This window comes from Haemaphysalis longicornis, unplaced genomic scaffold (genome assembly GCF_048455015.1).
Source record: "Haemaphysalis longicornis isolate Haplotype H1 unplaced genomic scaffold, Haemaphysalis longicornis Haplotype H1 scaffold_181, whole genome shotgun sequence".
NCBI lineage: Eukaryota > Metazoa > Arthropoda > Arachnida > Ixodida > Ixodidae > Haemaphysalis > Haemaphysalis longicornis.
This window is the reverse complement of record NW_027526283.1, coordinates 98,240-104,239: the sequence shown is the minus strand read 5'-3', so window position 1 is coordinate 104,239 and position 6,000 is coordinate 98,240.

Here is a 6,000-nt window from a genome sequence, read left to right as displayed (position 1 = left end):
TCAGACAGGAAGCGCGCGAGCACTGCGGAGGCGGGAAACTTGAATTGCATTGGGTGGCAGCAGTGAGCGGATAACGGAACGGCGCTACAGCCCATTATGACGAATCAATGCTCTGCATATCCGGCGGAACGGCCTATTTTTTTTATTATTAAACAATCTCCGATCAGGAGTCACCGCCGCATAGTTCAACTTCCACTGGATTTGAAAAACCTGCTCCTTTCCACGTCCGTCCTCCATGTTTTGTTTGCTTTTAGCAAGAACACTCACGGGCGGCATACGCGTGCATCCATGTGCACTTTCCAAATGCTCTTTGGCTGGCTATGCCGGCTTTGTGGGCTGAAAAATCCCAATGTCTCTACCGGCACACCGCAATAACAATGTTGGAGAGGTAAGTGATAGCAGCGGCGGATTCGCTGGCAGAAATACCCTGCAGGCACTTTTGCTTCTGAAGAAGATCATGAGGAAAAGGATAAGGCCCCCCATCAGGCCTGCGGTGCGGTGGTCAGAAGCAGTACGGAAAGCTTCGTACTCCATAGCTTGTGAAACAAAATATCAATGAAGCTCTGTCTAATGCACGAATCAGCTTATCGCGATAGTGGAACCAGCGGCGGAAACCCTGGCAACAAAAACCCTATGGCGGCACATTAGGCCTACTCAATATGTACTGCAGGGAAAAGTACTCATTGCAAGGGCTACTCACTGCAAGCTTAGACAACTGGCAGCAACTACTCATCCCTCCCTCATACCATTTACTGCCTACAGATTTTTTTTCTGCAAATTTCATGAGTGAACAGCGCTTTACTTCTCCTAACATCCGCCAGCGTCAGCCCGACACTGGTTGTGAATGGTTCACGCATGCTCGGCTTTCCTGTGCAGCATCAGTGTCATGCAGAAAAACCGACCCTAAAAATGTGTGCCAATTGATGAAGCTCGCGAAATTTGCACGTCGAGTGGATGAGCTAGCTTGTATCTGTCGTCGTTGTTTTCAACAGCGGAGTTGTTTAAAGGCCAACTTAACTCAAAATTACCACCTCTTGACAACCTTATTTTCGTAGTCTGCCTAAAAAGACTTCAGGGTGCAAAATATGACAGCTCAAATACGCGTATCTACGGCGCAAACGGCAGTCGAAAATCGGCAATCTTGAAACAGAAACTGAGAAGAGCGCAGCCATTGCAAGTGACGTTGCAGCTAGCCCAGGCGGCAACCGAGCGGCCGCAAGCGGCCGGCCTGCTGGAGGCTACCTGCACGCAACGTTTCCCACTCGCAGCAGCCTATAAGAGGAAAGCGCCCATCGGAGCTCGACCAGTTGTCGTGGCTGGCCGAAGGAAAACGCACTCGGCCGGCCTCATTGCCTTTTCCACTTTATAGAGGTTTGCACGTTTCGCCGGCAGGTGCCGTATCACCTGCGACGGAGCTATTTTGAACGTTTATAACTTATTGGCAACGCGTTTCACTGGTCTAGCTGTTATGTCCCAGTCGGTTTGGGGGTAGGCACTTTCTTGATTACAGTTAAGGTGAACACGGGAGCACGTGTCATTCCGTGCGCGGGAACCGCCTGGCGCCGTTCCGGGTAACTTGGCACGCGCATCACATAGCCTCGTTGCAAACGAACTGCACATGCGCGCGAAGTTACCCGGAACGCCGACAGGCGGCTCCCCCGCATGGAATGACACGCGATTCCGTATTCCCCCTAACTGTAATCAAGTATGTATGTATGTATGTATGTATGTATGTATGTATGTATGTATGTATGTATGTATGTATGTATGTATGTATGTATGTATGTATGTATGTATGCATGTATGTATGTATGCATGTATGTATGTATGTATGTATGTATGGATGTATGTATTCCGTGCGCGGCTCCCGCGCACGGAATGACACGCGCTCCCGTGTTCACCCTAACTTTGATCAACATAGTACTACACGTTCACAGTGAATTTGGCCGAGGTGAAATTTGAGTGCAGTTGGCCTTTTGGCCTTTAAGGCTCAGTTCCATCGGTACCTGGCGTCGCTCAAAACTCGGCGCTGGAAAGTGGAGAGGGGGAAAATGCTAGGATGAGAAGTGTGATAGAAAGTCGCGAGAAGGCAAGGGTGTGGGGAGTGCATGTTCGGGTGGTGTTGCGACCGGGAGGGCCGAGCCGAGCCGAGCTCTGTCGCCTCCGGCATACGTGTGGTAGCCAAGTTTGATGCGCGCGGCCAGCCGCTGTTGCAGCCGTGAATAAGTCCAGAAGCCGTAGGCTAACGTAACTATTTACTTCATAGCGAGAGGTGAGCGAAGCCAAAGAACAATGCCCCGACGGGCGAGGTTGCAATACAGGACTCGAGCAGAGCGACAGCGGTGATTCGCTGCTCAAACAGGAATGGGTCACAGCGCTTGCGGGGCCTCGTATTTACACCCAAGAGCGCAGTGGTCAAAACAGCGTTCCCTCTAGATTGTGCACGAACGTCACAGACACACACAACACTCTTTCCAGAGTTCGTGAGCGGTCGGTAGTATCGACGCACGTTGAGTCCGAGAGAGGGGAGAGAGGAGGACTCCGCTGCGATCGCGGGGCCGCTGTGTCCTTGGGGCAGGTCTGGGCCTGTTGCGTCGGCACGCCATCTAATGTTGATCGGGCCGATAGCGAAGCGTCTGACCCGGGCTTGTCGAGGCTTGAAAGTAAGAGTCACCGACACGATGGGGCCTGTTTCAAAGGCGCACGGAGTGGCTTTGCCGCACAGCCTAGCAGTGATGCGGGAAAGTACGGCGGCGGGCCGATTCATAACAGCTTCTCCGCCGGGGGTCCGACATCCCGATGGATAAGGGTCTTCAACCGTTGTCCGGAGGGATGCTTTCGAAGTGAAGTGCTCGGCAGACGCTCGACTCCAGGCCTGGGCTGTACGACACCGTGCTGGAGCTTCACCGGGCCGATCACTGAACGAATAGTGGCTCGTTAAGAACGTCTCTGGATTGGTCAGGAAAGTACACAGGAAGACACAACCGCATCGCCTGCAAGAGCGAAGACAAATCTACACTGAAGCTCTACCAGGTTTTAGTTGTGAAAAAATACGCTGATAACTAACTACTCTTGTTATATTTTAGCCCAGCAGTACTTTAGATAAGTGCACAAACTAGAAAGGTGACATTTCGCGTGATTGGAAATGTCCCACACAAAAAGAAATGCTATCGTAAAGGGCGAAACCTGCTTCAGGAAAAACAATGAAATTGAGAAAGTAAGGCGTCTACAAGCCACTTCCTGCCTTAAGGACTCCGACTTAAGCCGTCAGCATTGCCTTTCAGTTTCCCCTTTTTGTACCTCACTTCAAACGTATACTGCTGCAGAGACAGACTCCAGCGTAGGAGGCGACCGTTCTTTGAGGACATCGTGTGCAGCCACGTGAGAGGGCAGTGGTCGGTCTCTACTGTAAACTTCGAGCCGGCGAGGTAACAGGCCAGTTTTTGCACCGCCCAGACGAGACAAGCACACTCCTTTTCGGAGGTGCTGTACGCTTCTTCACGAATCGTCAGCTTACGACTTTCGTACAATACTTGGTGCTCCACATTGTCGTCAGCTTTCTGACACAAAACTACGCCCCTTTCACAGTCACTAGCATCACACTGGACCACGAAGGGCTTTGAGTAGTCTGGCGAGTTCAGTGCAGGGTGGCTAGTTGGAGCATTTTTCAGGTCGGCGAACGCCTGCTCTTTTGTTTCGTCCCACGCGACTGTTAGCGGTTCGTTTTTTCGAAGCGCATCGGTTAGAGGGCTAGCCAGCTCAGAGTACCTCGGAATGTACATCTGATAGTAACCTGCGATTACCAAGAACGACCGAATGTCTGTCTTGGTTCGGGCCTGCGGGAAGTCTCAGATTGCCGCTACCTTAACTTCAGAAGGTCGGCGATGACCCCTACCTATAACGTGACCAAGGTAAATGACTTCAGCGCGCGCCATTTGGCATTTAGGTGCCTTGATCGTGAAAGCACGGAGCGCCGGGGTTCCAGATGCTCCGGCCACGAGGCGGAATAGATAGTCACGTCGTCTAAATAGGGCAACGCAAAGTCATCGAACCCCCGTAACACTTTGTCCATGAGACTTGAAAAACAGTATGGCCCGTGTTCCCCCTAACTGTAATCAAGATAGTATGTATGTATGTATGTATGTATGTATGTATGTATGTATGTATGTATGTATGTATGTATGTATGTATGTATGTATGTATGTATGTATGTATGTAAGAAATGAAAACTTTGAACAAGGTAAAAGCACGATTGTTGCCAACGTTTCAGCTAAGAGACTTGCTTTCGTCAGGGCAATCTCTCGCCTGGCTGGCACGCTTTATATAGGGGTAGGTCCCCAGGTGAGAGGGGAGAAGGAAAGAAGGAAGTGAAATTTAGAAAGCGGATTGGTTTGGGAGTATGTCGGGGGAGATATTGAGGGGCAAAGAAGGTTGTATGGTTTACGCCGCGAAGTAGGTCACAGGAAGTCAGCCGGTGGTTGATATTCAGGGAATTTTTGGAGAGAAAGGATGAGAGGGTGTTTGTTGACCCGCCGCGGGGCATACGGAAAGGTTCTCAGAACCTCCGGAAGCAGACCAGGCGGTGAGAGTGGGGTCCTTATCAGAAACTATCTGCAAGCCTCAGGTCAAAAGAAAAGATAGAGAAGGGGGGAAATAACTAGGTCAAGGAAAAAAGAAAAAAAAACACGGAGGGAAACCACTCAAACCCACACACAAAAGAAAAAGCAATAACTCGGCAACTGAAATGGCACGTGTCACCCACGGCAACATTCCTGGAACAGGCCTGTCCTGAAACCCCAAAACGAAAAGATAAAGTTAGAGTGACGTACGGGGCACAAGACCACGCGGAGTAAAATAAAAGAGAGAAATAAAATAAATAAAATGGAATTCCAAAAGCAAAGGTTGGAGGGATGCGGTCGAGTATTAAGCTAGACGCTAAGGAATGAAAAAAAAAAAAGAAATTAGGTGACCAGGTAAGAACCAGAGGGAGCGGTAATAGTCTTTGGATAAGGTATACGCAAGACATTGTCTATTTCTGTATTCCCGGTGAATATCGCAAGGATTCCAAGTTGCCCCTAGACGCATTAATTCCAGTAGATTCCATGGAATTGAATTTGTGAATTAAATAGGATTCTCGGTATTTCCTGTCCCCAGGAGACCTGAAGTTTGACTAAAGTATATACAACTTAAGGTCATCAAAATTGTGGTCCGGTTGGTTGAAATGCTGCGCTACAGCTATGGAGGATTTGCTAAGACGATCTGCCCGGTGACCATTAAGACGTAGGCTCATAGGTTGACTCGTTTCGCCTATATACTGTTTGTGGCACATTGAGCATTCCAACATATACGCAATGTTGGATGAAGTGCACGTAAAACTTGAATTAATCTTGTGGACATAATTACTGGCTGTGCTTTTTACAATGCAGTCGGTCTGCAGGTGCCTGCAAGTCTTGCATCTGGGGCGGGAGCAGCTGGCTATGACTGGTTACTTTGAAGGCCCTGTTTTAGCATGCACTAAAATATCTTTTAGATTCCTGTTTCTCCGGTAGGTAACCCTTGGGGCTTCCGGAAAAGTCTTTCTAAGTCGGTCGTTACTGGCTAAAATGGGGTAGTACTTGCGCATTATATTGTTTAAGTTTGGGAGGGCGTTTGAAAATTTAGTTATTAGGGCAGGCGGCCTCCAACCTTTGCTTTTGGAATTTCATTTTATTTATTTTATTTCTCTCTTTTATTTTACTCCGCGTGGTCTTGTGCCCCGTACGTCACTCTAACTTTATTTTTTCGTTTTGGAGGTTCAGGACAGGCCTGTTCCAGGAATGTTGCCGTGGGTGACACGTGCCATTTCACTTGCCGAGTTATTGCTTTTTCTTTTGTGTGTGGGTTTGAGTGGTTTCCCTCCGTGTTTTTTTTTTTTCTTTTTTCCTTGACCTAGTTATTTCCCCCCCTTCTCTATCTTTTCTTTTGACCTGAGGCTTGCAGATAGTTTCTGATAAGGACCCC